This window comes from Bactrocera latifrons, unplaced genomic scaffold, assembly GCF_001853355.1.
Source record: "Bactrocera latifrons isolate USDA-ARS-PBARC rearing strain unplaced genomic scaffold, ASM185335v1 scaffold_13, whole genome shotgun sequence".
NCBI lineage: Eukaryota > Metazoa > Arthropoda > Insecta > Diptera > Tephritidae > Bactrocera > Bactrocera latifrons.
This window is the reverse complement of record NW_017534741.1, coordinates 2,889,998-2,906,944: the sequence shown is the minus strand read 5'-3', so window position 1 is coordinate 2,906,944 and position 16,947 is coordinate 2,889,998. Positions and strand designations below refer to the sequence as shown.

General features: G+C 33.4%; 1 protein-coding gene across 1 annotated transcript in view; it reads left to right on the top strand.

Annotated features, from left to right (window-relative positions):
• Positions 1 to 16,947, top strand: part of LOC108978912 (protein Shroom) — a gene marked incomplete at its 5' end in the record, with an annotated part of 254,171 nt that overhangs the window by 16,962 nt on the left and 220,262 nt on the right. The gene's annotated exons all lie outside the window — the stretch shown is intronic.

Sequence of the window (16,947 nt, the reverse complement as noted above, 5' to 3'; positions counted from 1 at the left end):
TTTTACTATTTGTAAAACAGTTCAAATAGTGAAAAAAGTGGTACATAAATGGTTTTTTAAAAGCAGTCGCCATTTAATGAAAAAATTTCGACTTTATTCTAAATTATTATTAGTTTTTGTTTTTCGGACTTTTTTTTTTGTGAAATTGTGGGTATGGCACGTGTAAATTTTTTGAGATCACCTACTTAATCAGTTGACCCTTTTTTATTTTTTTTTAAATTTTTTTTTTTGATTTTTGACTTTTACTTGTAATTTTGTAATGTGATTAAATAAGCAAAAATAAGTATAGTAGCAATATTAATTGCCTTTCTTTACGATAATGCAAAAATTATCTCAAATTCATGCCTCTAGACGGCAGATTTAAAGACTTTAATGTACTTTAATATTCTTCGTTTTATTGGAAAAATGTTGAAAGCCAGAGCCGACCTCCAGCAGGACTTTCGAAGAAAGGTGTCTGGTGGTGAGGGAAATTTTTTTTTGTTTAAAATTCTCATAAATCCAAAAAARTAGGATTATAATTATAATTGAGTATAGACAATGATTAAAGATTCAAAAATATTTAAATATTKAAAAAAGRCCGAAAARAGCAGGTAAAAACCTATAATTCAAAGTGGCCTAAAAATTTGAAGTTATTATGTACAATATTTTGCCTTTGATCATTACCAGAAGCAAACATAAATATGTACCATACATATTTCTAAGAAGGTCGTATGCAAACTTAAAGCCTATCGTTCCAGCTGTTTCGAAGAAAATTTCATTAACGATACTGAAAACAGTGTTTCCTGAAAAGTGTTTTTAAAGTTTTGAGAGCCAATGTTAAAAATGTCTTACAGCGCCCTCATATCTAGGAAAATACATATGTGGTGGATCCCTCTAAAACTTTCGAAGAATATATCATAAAAAAATATCGAAAATCCCTGTTAGGTATGATAACCTATACATAATCGTTTTATAACCAAAACCCAAATTTTATTTGAATATGGGTGTGTGATAACCCATATATAACCAATTTTTAACCCAAACTAACTAATTTTGTTTCGGAGTGAGTATAATTTTTCACCTTTAAAATTGTGGAAAGTAATCTTATGTTATTTAGCATTTTAGGTGATATGTGTGAAAAAAAAACAACGATCTTTAATATAGGTTATAATTATTTCATAAGTAAGGAACTTTACTAAATAAAATACAGTTATTACGGAGCTTAAAAGAGAAACACATCTGAAATATTTTAATATCGTTGAAAACATCTAACACTAAATATTTCCTACAGGGCAGCATGCTGTACACACTTTAATAGTTTCAATTAACGCGAAACTGTCTTTAATTCACTAAAAAATTGAAACAAGTGACTCAGTTGTATGTTCATAAAATTGTATTATATATACTTACACACATTATACACTACTCTCTACAAGTGCACATATGCACATACATTTCATTCTACACAAACTTTTGCCGATTTAATTCTCGCTAATCTTTTCTTCGATATCTAAAGCTTTTATTCAGCATTTTGCTGCTGCTTTTGTTCTGCGCACACATTTCATTTTATTTTCTGTTCAATGGAATTTTTTTTTCTTTTTTTTTTTTTTGTGTTGAACACATGTCTTCGTAGTTAAGCAGTGCTGTTGCTGATGATTCAGTTGTGCTGCAGCCGATCGGCTCGCTTTGCATGCCAGGCGTATGAGTCACTTTGGTGCGCACGCCATGCAGCCGGCGTTTGCTGACTGGCCTACCGACTGCCTTGGCTGCGAATATTGCTGATTTTTATTTATTTATTTTTCTTTCTTTTAAASTTTTCTCATGCATCTTCATAGACATTGCAATTGTTGTGCAAGGGTTTCTTGAACAAAAACAAAAAATATTCAGTTTTGCGTCATTGGCTGCATAGTTGAGAATTTATAATCAATGATGCATTTATACTATTATTATTAAGATTATTAAGAACAAATAGAAATGGTAATTATATGCCACTCAGGTCAAAARTGGCAATAAATATATTACAACATTTTCTTAGTAATTTTGGAATTACTAATTGGAGCTGCCTGAGTTTTCCTTTTCACCATACTTACAATAATATGTGCAAGTACATAGTCGGACCAAATCYATGTTTAGTCGATATTTTCACAAACAAAATCAAAGTATTAATTTATCATAAACGATGGGCATCCTTTAAATTCTTATAACGTCTGATCAAATTTGATCCGGACTGATATTTATAAGCTATCAGCTGACTTRTTACAATACAAATATTTATTATCGCCTTCAAAATGCCAATACAAGCATGCCAACGATGAATCTGATTTTCTTGATATAAGCCTCGGGTGGGATGGCCTTCGGTGTATTCAGCGAATATTATTTTTTCGTTTTCGTTTAATTTTTGTAGCGCCATTATATTCAGAAGCCAATATCTTGACCCAGGAATAATGGGTTTAAGCAATTTATGGTGCTAAGCTACATTAACAAGCCTCTATTTTTTTGTAAAAGTATCAGGTATTGAGTCTAGCATAGTAAATACGCTTCACACCCAAATGTRTTGAGTCGATCCATAAAAGATGTTAGGTGCTCCTTTCTTTAACCTTTTTGATGTTATTGTTCAATCTAGGAACAAAATTTTATCTATTAGGTTGGAGCGAGCAGTTTATATAGTCCAGTCCGGGTAAAATTTGATCATATGGTGTACTTTTAATTTTAATATGGATGTATTTTTTTCCTTAAAAAGATACTTTTGTCAATGCTATACTGCATTATTCATTTTTTTACAAGGACTTCAGTATAATGACATATTTTTGGAAAAAACTATACTTGGCTGAGTTTTTCTTTAAATCTATTGAAATTTATTTTATGGTAGAAGGAGGTTTATTACGATAAATCTTTAASAACTGCTTGTGTGTGCAAAGTAAGGTTTGATGTGAAAATTATTGACCAGACCAAATAATCAGTCCTATTTTTTTGTAAAATAAATTAGAAAAGTATCGATTTGAAAATAAGTTAACCGACTTTGTTGCACAAATAAACATGTTCTGTGTAGTTAAGGTCCTCATATAGTTCTTAGAGCGTAGAACAATACGAAATTTCATACAATTTTGATTTGTTAAAGCAATAATTCGCTGTAAGTTTTATGAACAGAAGATTCGGTCACAAAATTCTGTCAATAAGGTTATGGAATCGGTTGGAAATAGTTTAAGGAATGAAAGAAATTATCAGAAAATTAGAAACGCAAATTTTTTGGAAACTAAAAAGTTGAAGATTAGTTTAATTCAACAGTAACAACACTTTTATTACTTGCAAAATCTAAAGATTTTTATAAAATAAAAAAAAAATATTTTCGAAATTATTTCCCATAACTATTGCATTAGTTTGGCTTCAATTCCACAAATTYTACATTCATGCTACAATTCATCGAATTCCAGGTGTCAAAAAAGCACTAATTTACCCATCAATCTTTCAAACCTAATTAAGAAGCTTTAGAATTCTCCAAATACCGCACTTAACTACAAATCGATTTAAAGAAATTTATATACAGAACAGAGAATTAAGACTCRATTAAGCGTGCAGTTACTTACCAATTGCTATAGAAGTGTAAATTAAAGCAGAAATGTRGACAATAAACGTGACGGATAGCGATCGCCGCAAGGGACAAAAATCGAATCAAGTGAATTAGCGACGGAGACGAGCTTTAAAGTGAGCCACARAGGAAGCTTTGACGCTTTAAAATAGCGATGGCATAACAAAGTGYACATGKATATGTATGTKTTTGTATGTATGTAACTGCTGAACAGTTACTGAATTTACTTTCGAAATTGTGCAAATTGTCACTGTTAACTGATCACCGCAGCGCTGCCACCTCCAGACCTTTTACAAATGCTTCAAATTAAAAAAAAAAATATGTTTATATGTGCAAATGTATGTGGACACATCTGTGTCGAAGCTAATGACAGACAGTAAATGATCARTTACCTAATCGATTAAATGAAAGCGCGCAAAAGTCTGTGAAAAAATGAAAAAATCACGGATTGAGCAAATTGTAGTGGGAATTAATGGTAATTATTTACTCTTTTTTATAAAACAAAATATATGAATTTGATGTGTCAAAAATAAAAATATAAATTTTGGAGAAAAAAAAAATAAAAATAAATTAATAAAAGAACAAAAAAAATTTTTAAGAAAATTTTAAAACAGGAGTTTGGCTAATATCTAAAACTGGCCGAAATATAAGCAAACAAAAATTGAAAATTCTTGTAGCGAACCCATAAAAGCTGCATGYCAATCAAGCGAGTTGCTGGCATCAATGGAGAAACGCCAAAAGCATTAGAAATGCTGCCAACGAAAGTAAAAAAGCGCACGGCACCGGCAGTGGCACCTGGTYATTGCAGTGGGTTAATGAACTGCGGCATTTGACGTGTAGTTAGCCTCAAGTGCTTGCGGCACACAAACATACATGTCTGTATATATCTTTACATACATACAAAAATAAATATAGATATTTACAAGCATGAAATACATATGTATATGCTTGTTTGTAGGTATTTATATGAAACTATTGTTGCTCCTCTCTTGCGAAATCGCCAAATGTGCTGATTGAAGCTTCGGAGATTACTAAGGGGCAAGCAGTGGCTTGCGAATTTCGTTTGCAAATTCTTTCGCCGTTTCGCAATTTATTCCCTYTTTCTTTTAGTTTTCATCAGCTTGCTTCAATCTCATTCAACACAAGCCTAATTTCGAATTTCTTTTCTCCCTTTATTTTCGCAAATATTTCGCTTGCGGTTCTAAGCATTCTTTAGTGCATGTTTTTTAACAGTTATGAATTTGTTTTTAATTTTTTTTAATTAGTTATGAGTTATGAAAAAATCTAATAAAATTTAAATCTAAAAATGTTGCTTAAGCTGCAAATACTACATTTATTGTATTCAGTTATTCTTTTTTGTTTTTCGGAACAGCAAGAAAATCTATTTTGTGCAGTAAACGTATAATAGAAAAAAAGTAAAAATTGTAGTATAATATAAAACAAATTTAATTAATGAAATTCTTAATTTTTAAAATTTCTTTTTAACGAGGGTTGCCAACTTTTTTTTAATTCTTAACTCTTAAGTTATATAATTGACAACAATAATACGCGTTAAATAAAGAAAATATGAAAAAAAATAATTAGAAATAAAATAAATATTTTTTAAGATAAAAGTTAAATAAAGGCGTGAATTATAAGACAAAAATAAAACAAAATTAATAAGAATATTAAACAATAAATGTATAAGCTAAAAATACAAATTTAATTTTTTAAATTTTTTTTAAATATGGTTGCCACCTTTCTTTAATTTATAATATATTAATAACTAAAGTTGAAAAAATTGTTTAGCAGGGCTACCAACTGCTTTTGTATTGAAAGTATATAAAACAAAAAAACAAAAAAAAAAACATTCGGTTGCAACGAGCTATAATACAATTCACAAGCACATTTTTTTATAGTATAAAAGCATAAAACAAATTTTTTATTTTGATTTTAATCGTTCAGTTTATATGACAACTACAAGTATATGTTATGGTCCTTCGATCTAAAAAATTTCCTCACAGATTGCATAATGAACTGTGCCAAATTTCGCAACGAAATCTTGTCAAATAAAAAAGTTTTCCATACAGAGACTTGCGCTTGATTTTTCAGTTGCATGGCAGCTATATGCTATAGTCCTCCGATGCACACAATTACACCGCAAAATGCTTCATAGCCTTAGGCAGTAACCCGTACCAAGGTTCGAGGAGATAGCTCGTCAAATCAAAAATATTTTCATACAAAGACTAGATTCCGATCGTTCAGTTTCTATGACAGCTGTATGCTATAGTGATCCTATATCGGCGGTTAATACCAATTAGCAGGATTTTGAAGAAAAAGGAACGTGTGCAAAATTTCAGATCGACATCTCAAAAACTGAGTGACTAGAGTACGCAAATTGGAGATTCCGTATATAGCCAGGTCCTTCTCCAAGTAGTTTCACCAACGGAGTGTAAGTCTTCCTCTTTAACTATTTAGCGGATTATATATACATACATATATTTATTTTATGTGATCTCCGACGTTTCTATCTGGGTTTTACTGACTTCGTGGCTTGTCTACCATTGCTCAGGTTATAATAATTAGTATTTGCCCAACTTTATTTCCAAAACGCGTGAGAGGTAAGACCTTTGTATTTTGTGTATTATATGTKCCTCACCATAATAAAGTTCATAGAATATTGGCAGATCTACAAAAGCAAGTTAACCCATCAGCCCGGTTTCAACGGCCATACAAATACTTCAAAACCTTTGTTTGCTACTTTATCAAGCTGCTGCCAACAAAGCGGCACTAATTTAGTAGCAGAAGGTGATTTTAGAAGATGTTTTTGTATTTTATTAGTTTCACTGGTCAGTGCACTCGCCGTCTGGTATACCCAAGCAAGCCTACTCAGCGAAGCATTACCGCCACGCTACAATGTATAATTGAACATTTCTTAATGAAAAGGGAAACTTTTATGGTTTATATTTTTCTTTACTTGGAAAACGTGCAAAGTAAAAAATGTATTGATGGCTTAGAAAACGAAACTGAAATTGCAGCGCAAACAGACGGACAACCGCTTTAAAAGTTAGTTGCAAAGGGTATTAAATTGTCAAGGCCATTTACATGAGATGTGTTATCTCTTAAATAGATACGAAGCATTTTCATTTGCGATAYTTCTGTAGAAAAGTACAGAAATTTTCTCTTCGAGGAATAGTATTATTGACTGACCGAGAAGGTATACACCTTCTTGGTCAGTTAGCGAGTAACATTCACATTTATTTTCGAAACGTAATAGTGCCCTTAAAAATATTTTTTATAAGCAATAGCTGTATAATAAGGATATTAATATGTATATATACGTATGTATGTATGTATATACAAAGCGCACTTGCTTGTTTGTACGTGCTCACAAGTATTTTGTCCTCCACTTTTCTTAAGTACTGTTGCCTTTGTGTCAAACACTGACGCGCTTGGCCTTTACACTTTCAATATTTTTTCTTAGAAATCATTATACTTCGACTTTTATTGCTTTTGCTTTTTATATGTTTTTCCAGTTTTATACTATACTCTGTTTTTTTTTTTTTGAAGATTATTTTCGAATTTTAAATTGAAGTTATGTTTATTTCATATAATTTGCTTATCTTTTGCTATTTTAGAACTTTTTTTATTATTGCATTATCCGTGTCCAAATACCGCCTTTAGAAAGGGGTGATATATGTAAGACAGCAAGTGTCGGTTCCACCCTAATGAGAATCATAAAAATTAAGTCATATGCATAATATTTTGGGATTATTTGAAAAATTATAGATAAGCAGACAGTTTGAGGATAAAGTTGACGATTACTAAGTGTTACTTAGGAGTACAATAGATCTGAGATCGCAGTAGAATCCTTGTCTATTAGCGGTAATTTTTTCTAGAGGCTTAGATGAGTTATCATATCGCAAGATTTTTATATGAATTTTTAGCGGAATATTTAGAAAGAAACGGCCTATTATCTCCTATCGGCTTTCTAGTTTCAAAAATATATACAAATGTCGCTGCTAAGTCTAGGTCACATCCCCAGCAATTAACGAACTTTAACTTGCCGTAACTACCATACAAATTGCTTAGTCATTCAAAGATACTACTATGAACAAAAAATAGTCAGTCTTTATTCACAATTTTAAAGTTCTTAATTTATTCTTCAAAATCTAAGTCGCCTCCTTCAAAGTAATTCTCTCTGGCCCAATATACTTGTGCGAAACGTTTTTTTTCTATCAGAATCAATCAATTCCTAGAATAGTTTTCAATACGCGTAGGGATGGACGTTTAATGTCTGCAATTCACTCTAGCGGAAGCCGTCTTGAGTTTGCTGAATAGACAGAAGTCTCATAGAGCTAAGACAGGGGAATACGGTGGTTGAGACACGATACTGGCRAAAAAGTCTCGAAGAATCAACCCGACAGTGCAATATCGTGGTGCAAAAAYGAAGAGTTGTCAGCCCATAATTTSGGACTCTCTTTACGAAGAGCTTCGTGCAAGCGACACATTACAGTCAAATAGTATAGTATTAGTAGCAGTATGGATGGTCAGAGGGAGCACGGAGTTCAMCCCATCACAATAATGGTACAAATCTGTCAACATAACCGTGACTTTTGATTTGCTTTGACTTGGTTTTTCTTCTTCGGCTCACCTTTGCCAAGATATTCGGCCGATTGATTATGTGTTTCCGTGTTAGATTCAAGACATATCGCCAGTAGTAATACATTTCTTTACAACCTGGTTATCGAAAACCATTATTTCACAGACTTTAAAGCGACACTSTTCTTTAAAAAAATTTAGTGTTTTTGAATCAATCGTTCATTCACTTTTCTYAGGCCAAAAGAGCTTTCAAAATGGTTTTCACTAATTCTTCCGATATTCTAACGAAGCAAGTAAGATCTGTAACTGTTAATCGTAGATTCTCAAGCACGAATTCCTTTTTTTATTGACGTGTTGATCAWCAGTTGAAGTTAATGGACGTCTTGRACGTGGTTAAACCGGCTATACAAATTTTCTGAAGAGATATTGATAAGAAAATTGTGCCAGACAGATCCCAAATAACTGGATATTTAAGTCAAGGTATGGTTTCGTGTTGGATATCAAATTTGATCATTGCTTCGTTTGAAGCAACACAAAAATGTTCCCTGAAAGGGTTACAAGTTATAATTAGTGAGTGAAAACTTTTCAAACTTTTATGTCAACTACCTTCAGAATTAGATCCTTCTATGATGAAAATGTAAACATTACTGAATACAATGAAAAAAAAAAATACAGTTCATGCTATATTAAATAGAAATCATATCACCACTATTAGTGAAAACTTCTGCTTAATTCTTATTAAAACGAGCAAGAACGGTAATATTTGCCAAAACACGCTTGATTCACCACATAACCTCACTTTTAGTATGCCAGTACCTGATAATGCGAAAATACATTCACGTATATATTTCTTRGCAAATGGGTGCTACCTCTTGCTATTTATTCGCCACAATTTCTTTCACATCTTCTTATTATTGACCTGCTTTCTATCGTGCGCTTATCATCTGGCGATGCTGATGCCGCCAAGTTCTAGAGCTAGAGCGCTGACACTGAGGCGCGGCACGTCTGCATCCATTAAATTGCGGCCRGCAGGGATTAACGCGTACACATTAAGAGCACAATACATACATTCAATACACATGCGATTGTTGTTGCTGTGCTGTTGACTGGTGCGCGTGCCACATTGCGCAGTCGCTGATTAATCACAAAATTCTTAGACGCAGACATTGATGAGTGGCCAGAGTAACAAAGCTGAAGTCGTAGAAATCGGAGAAGAAACAAACAACGAAAACAAATGGGGGCTGTGTGTACGCACAAGACAGTGCACTTTGCCACACGCACGCATGCGCAGAGCACCCATCACCATCGACCGCCAATTGCGGGTAATTACACGAGCAGAGAAACCGGCGTTGAGGTGAGAAACGACAGCAAGTAGCCTACAATGTGCGCACAGTTTGTGGCACGCTCCGCCGACAGCATGCACTACGAGACCAACCAACCGCCAGTGCAAGCAAGATTTGGTCATTTGGTCAGCGGTTAAAAGATTAGGAGGCGGCAATTTCAATGATGTTGATGATTTGGAGCGGCGATGTTAGCAGCGCGATAGCGTGCACGACAGAGGAAGCATTCTGTTTGAGGTGTGTGCAACTGCAGACGCATTCATGCCACATGGATTGATTGGTGTTTAGCTTGAGTTGAGTAGCGGTAGTTATTATTGTGCGGTGGTTGTGTTGCTGCCGCAGCAACAATGTGGCAATAAATTACTTTTGGATAAGATTTAATTTTATCTGCTAGTGGAGCAGAGTCATGATTGAGCGCCAAGCGGCGAGCGTGCTCTTAAATGAGATTAATTGGAAACGGTCGGAGCTTGAGAATTGGTGCGGGTTCATGCAAGCGAAGTGATGGCCAATGAGGGAGAAATGCAGATTGAGAGATGAGAAAACCCAGATGGATAAGTAATTGAAGTGGTCTAAATAGCGGAACCACAGTGTTTGACTTAATTTATTACAGAAAATAAAGCCAAAAAAAWATAAATAATAATAAAAACTGAAGCAATTAATTATGTTTGTAACAGAAACACGGGAATTAATGTTTTTTAATAGTTTATTTCTTGTTTTTTTTTTCATATTATGGGTAAAATATTTTAAATATTATTTAGTTTTAATTATTTTGTTTTTAATAAAATTTTTTCTATACTATATTTTTAAAAAATTTCAAAATGAAAAAACAATAATAATATTTGTTTTCCATATACAAAAAAAATCGTTAATTTTAGAAACAAAGTCCATAATTGTATACATAACTTTAAAATAAACTTATGACCAAAAATTCGGTCTTAAAGTGTTTATAAAAAAAAAAAAAAGATATTCATTGGTGAGAAAAGTCTTCGATTAATTACTAAAATATTTTTAAGTTCGTGTTAAAATTTGAGACTAATCGGYTAAGCCGTTTTCGTAATGATGTAAGCCATCTATTACTTTTAAGATTATATAGAGTTTAACTAAGTGTATTCTTACTTTATTTTTATACGCATTATTTAATAACAACATACAACATCGGTTGACCAAAGCATAGAAAAATAAATGGAAGTGCTCTTTGATTCTTAGAGTAAAAATGGATTTTTTGCTTAATTTTTCTTAAGTTCCTATACATTTAATATTTTTCTACTACCAAAGAATTTCGATTAAAAGTATCGAATTATTCTCGATTATAATACCGATCGATGTTTTTAAGAGTTTTATGGTAATGATTGCAAAGAATGTTTATCGATGTTATTTCGAATMTTTTTCTACTACTAAACAATTATCGATTAAAATTATCGAATTATTATCGGTTAAAATTCCGATATTACCGATCTTTCAAATCTTTTGAARCAAACGATTGCTAAAAATATTTGTCGATAGTGCGATTTGTGTATTTTTGGCGTTGATCGATTTTAAATCAAGCCTTTTTCTAATACTAAAAATGCCAATAAAACATCGGTATTAAGTATTTTAATGCTTATTATTGCAAAAACTGCTTATCGACAGTTCGATATTTTTAGTCTCGAACGATTTTATGCAAAGTTTTCATTAAAATTATCGGATCATTATCGATTATAATATCTTTATTACCGATTTACCCATATTTGTATGCCAATAAGTGCAAATAATTTATTGATAGCTCGATATTTTGATCGCTTTTATTTCGAGTCTTTTTAACTAYTAAATAATTATCGTTTAAAATTATCGAAATGTTATTCATTAGAGTACCAGTGTAGCCGATTTTTTCGGTACTTTCAGTTAACCACTGCTAAAAATATTTATCGATAKATCGATATTTTTGGTTTTGATCGCTTTTATTTCGAGGATTTTTCTACTTATGAATAGTTATCGATTAAAATAATTATCAATTATAATATCGCTATTGCCGATAGTTTTAATATTTTGAAGCTAACGATTCCTAAAAGAATATATCGGATTTTCGATATATTTGGTACGGATCCATTTTAATCGGAAAAATATATTTTATTAATATTATTATGCTATATTTATTAATTTCCTTTACTACCAAAATGTAAATACAATTAAAAGTTTTTCAGAGCTCTGGCAATATTTTTGCATTTCAATATTTAGCAAAACTGATTGTATATCGGCTATAACCRTTTAAGCGTTGTCTACGTCAATAAAGAAAGATTTTATGTATTTATATTGTATATCCAATCACTTTGAAATAACATAATGCTTCCAAAATACTTTTTTTCAACTTAAGCTTCAAAATTATAGAACGAACTTCTGCACTTTCGATTAACGTTTTATCGATTGTATGAAAATTGATTGTGGGACCTGTAACTTGAAGTTTAAGATTTTTTTTCTGTGCCTGCTGCATTGGAGTTTAGCATCAAAATAAATATTTCCAGCAATAAATTCGATACAARGTCATACCTATTTATATATATAATACTTGTATATGTACGTATATCACAGAGACTACTTGTACCATGCCAGCCATTTAAGATTAGGATCTTAGAATAACATTTAAAACTTAATAAAGCTTTCTGAACTATAACATATAACCATTTTATGAAAGTTGTTTCACAAGATTTTTAGAAAAAAAAAGAAATAAACGTTAAAGGTTCATTAATTAAATATTATTACAGACAGACATATATGCGTTGTAGTCCTTCAGTTTTTGAGCCGTCGGCTTGAAATTTTGCACACGTGCTTTACTCTTAAGAATAAATTTTTTTTTCATCGGAATCATTGAAATTGGATCACTATAACATATAGCTAACATACAAACTAACCGATCTAGAACAAGTTCTTGTGTTGGAAATTATTTTATTTGACAAKATATCTTCACGAAATTCGGTAGGAATCATTGTCTGATATAATCTTCAAACAAATTATTCATATCAGACCACCACAGCGTATAGCTGTCATACAAACTGAACGATCAAAACCAAGATACGATCTTCATACAAGATTTTTGTCGTAATAGAAATATTAAATTTTGCTGGTACATAATTTTATAGGGCGCTATTATTATATCTATTTTTAAATCTTTTTGTAAAATATTGGCTAAAAACCATAAAACAAAATGTTCAAGTAATCAACTGAAAAAGTCAACGCATGTCGAATGTAAATGAAACATATGTCTATATGAATGTTTCCCAAACAGCAGCTCGAGTTTAAGTGCGACTTTTATGCAATCCATGATACAAATGCACGCAACAGAAGTTCACACTGTCGCTGGGCACAGCCGAAGCCCTGCAGAGGAAACCCACGGCAGAGAGTTCTATGGTTAATTGAACTTTTTACCGCCTCAACGGCATTCCTTCGATAATCACAACAACAAAAGCAAAGGCAAAAGCAAAAACCAACAAAGCGGCAATAGTGTTTTTTTAGCACTTTTGTATATGTGTGGGTTAGAGCTAATATGCCTRCCCAGCGGCGCAGCGGCTTGCAACCTGTCCCTTCAAGCAAATACAAAGCCTACACAGAATCACACTCAGCACAAAAAGGGTAACAACAACAAAGATATGCAATTTGCAAAAGTTGCCAAGTAAGAAAATGTGAAAAACTGTGGGAAGGAAGCAGAAGAAGAAGTTGGTGCGTACCGTGAGTTGCACAAATGAATGGTGGGTTGCGATGCAGCAGCCTTTGCGGTTAGGTTTCTGCGCATAAATATCAGTGGAGATATGTAAGTTTGTAGTCGCTTGGTTGTTGAACCTTTGTTGCACAAACATACACATATGCGAGTTTCGTTTCACCTTCGCAACACACGCCTGAATGCCCTCATACGAGTATATGATGCATAAGTTGTTGCTTTTGTTTTTGTTTTCGAATATCCATTTTTCTCCTTTTTTGTTGCTATATTTACGCCGTCGACTGTAGCACAGTTCACCGACAATTGGTCGCAATGACCTTCAAGAAGACAACCAGTGTCCAGAACAACAAATAAACGAAGGCCAAATGGATGCCACAACTTCAAAAACAACAACAATAAGCGCAACGAATGAGCCTGATGTTGCTGCTGATTTGGTTGTTGTTGAAGTGGTGGAAGAGTTGAGATGTTAAGKTTGATGTGGTTGCTACATATTCTTGCGGTCTCATAAACGTCAGCGGCATGCAACGGCGGCAACYTGTTTGACGGCATTGTGGAAAAYTGCGCATCAACACACACATGTGAACATATGCATACATACATATACACAATAGTGCATATAAATTGCGCCACTGCATCCCCTCAGACGCCCTCTCTATTCTTTATTCTTCTCAATTCTGCTTCTTCTTCTCTTGCGCTTCTGCTTGCAATTCTGCCTAATCGCACCTGCTTTAAAGCGTTGGCGGCGGCGCGTAGCGTTTATTATTTGTCTTCAACTGCTGTTGTTGTTGGTGCTCATCGTAAGCTGCCACAAAAGTTCAGTTTTTATAGCCATTCATGTACGTGTGTATGTGTGTGTGTGTGTGTGTGTGTGCGTTGGGCCATAAAAATTCCCCACTTACCTGCGAGAATTCACATTTCAACGCAGCGAAATGCCGTGTGCGCGCTCAGCTGGCCCAACGTGTCTGCTGCTCATCTCCACCGCTGCCACGTTCATGTTGTTGCATGTTCGATCTTTCATGTCAGGTTTTGTGGTTTTTCTGCTGCAACATTATTGCATTCATGAGCACACACTCACACGCATACAGGCATATAGGCGACATGCGCTGGTAGAAAATTGCCACCATTGTATTTATATGGCAGCATTGTAGCATGTTGCAAGTAAGTATGTTGGCTGCTTACATGTGAACATGAAGAATGCGTTGTAAAGTAAACATACATTGTCTATTATGTGGTTTTAGCAGCCTTGCTAAGGTAATCCGCACACATACACATACTTTGTAGTACACTCATTAATGCCACATTTGAAAGCGCTTGAAGGCTGCTGCAACTATTGTTGCTGGTGTCGAAATATATGTGTGTTGCAAGTAAAAAATACGATTGATTGCTGTTTCATATATTGTTGTTTTTCTTTTTTGTTGTTGTAATTTAGTTATTGTTTTTGTTTTCGTTAATATTTTTKKTTCTTTTTATGGGTGTTCCTATTCTTGTTGTTGTTGTTGCAATTTTCGATGTTTTTGTAATTTTTATTATTGTTGTTTCTCTCCTTGTTGTTGTARWTTTTATTTTTTGTRTTKTTGTTGTTCGTCTTCGTCTTGTTTTTGTTGTTGTGTCTTGCTGTTATTGCATTTTATTGTGTTTTTGCGYAATTTTTATCATCTCAGTATTTGTTTTTGTTGTTTATTGCCTTAAACTTTTATGATTGTGCTAGATCTCTGCTTTCTGTGCCTTGTCTTCGCACTTCTTTACTTCTKGATTTTGGTTTTTATTAWTTTTTTCTTTTGTAAAAATTTGGGTTGGTTYGAAATTCTTCACTGCGGCTTGCCACAATTACATGAAAATAAAATACAACTAGTTGATACCGCAACAATGTTGCCACTTTTAATTTTCTATTCACTCTTGGGATTTTTTGCCGCTTTGACATTGGCATTGGACTCTCTAAGCTAGTTAAGCAGTTATCAGCAATAATAAATCTGCAATACACATACACATACGCATACATAAATGCATACATATACAATTATGTACATATATATATGTATATGATTTACATGCGTGTTGCAACCATAAAAGTCGACGATTGCCGTAGCCAACCGCTTGAGTGAATGTCTCTCCGTTGGACAGCAACTATTCGCTTATTAAGCTAATCTCAGCAACTTTGTTGGTGTACTTCTTTTGATTTTACATACATGCTGCTCTTTTTCGTTGACATTTTTTTTTCTTTTTCTTTGCGCGGTTGCTTTATAAATCTTTGCCTGGCTTTAGTCGCACAAGTTGGCAGCGCTGCCAATTAATTTAACAACAACAAACATAACAGTTGTTGATATATAGGAAATTCTTCTGTGCTCTCGCAYMTATKGTTTTCAYCCCTGAAWGTTATYACATTTAAAMATATTTKTAATACTAGGGCGAGTAGTTTTTTTGTTTGCGGAATACATGTTCTGCTCATCTATTTTTTTTATATAATAGTACGATTTTTTTTACCTCAATATCTTAAAAGCATATAAGATTCATTTCGAGAAGGAGGAAAAGCTTCACTCTGTTGCAAAGATCAGGTGAAGAAGCACCTCGCTGCACTTGGCAACTACAATTGGCGGTGCATTGGAATAAAGAAGCTATTTTTCATCGTTAAATGGGCTCCAATTCGTTGTCTAATCGTCCAATAATTCAGCATAGAAGAGTTTTGAGAAGAAATTAATCTTCCCTTGACGGTTGATGTGTAGAATGAAGTCCACAGTTTTGACCTTGTACATAGACCAGTTGATCCTTATTTCATCCATGGCCACGAGACTGCAACAATCTCCCCAAAAATAGCTGGAGTAAAACAGTCCTTAATATTATAACTAATCTAGCGTCTTTTTTTTTTTTTTTTTTTTTTTTTTTTTTTTTTTTTTTTTTTTTTTTTTTTTTTTTTTTTTCTTTTTTTTTTGAGATAACCTAACTCTTTACTAAGTTGCAGACTCCCCTTTACCTTAAAACTGTTAAAGAAATAGAAAGTGGCCAAACCTGTAGCTGAAGAAAAAACAAAAATGCATAAACAATCAAAAGCAATAAATTTAACAACAAATCTCCGGATAATTAAAAGCAATCGCCAAAGGAATGCGTTTTTATATAGCATTAAATTATTTACATATTATAAATAGTAACGGCTGATGTTTGTATGGGTGTGTGTGTGTGTACAAAGAGCTGCCGGCATGATTTAACGCTGCATAAATGACAGAGTGGGCGAAGCTAGCGCTCGTAGTGGGGACACAGAGCTAACTTGCCGGCTGCAATCAGCTAAAAAAGCCATAAATATGGGCACACATGCATACATACTACATAAATACATAATAAGTGACTAACGGTGCAAATGGTATGTGGTGGATTTAACGCGCTATTACAGCATGCGATATGGCATTCCTAGCGGCGGTTGATAAGCGCAAGCGAGCGTTGTTGTGACTTTAAGCGCATGCGGCAAGAGGCGGCGGCTCGCTGCCGACACGGCTTTGGTGTGACAACAGGCCACGCTCGAAGCCGCGCACCGCAAACAATGTGTAAACTGTTTTCGAACCAATTTGTTGGCATATTTGATTTTATGCGATTTTCATTCTTCGAACAGGTTTTTGAGACAATTAAAGTGGAGGAAAATGGGCGTAACCCATAAATTGTTGCGGCTAATAGGTGCTGCTTGGCGGCGTGTTTTCAAGAGCGGGAAAAACACAACAGAAGTGAATAAAAATTTATCAAAGATATGAATATTGAAAATAGAAATTGTTTATGTAATATTTAAAAAT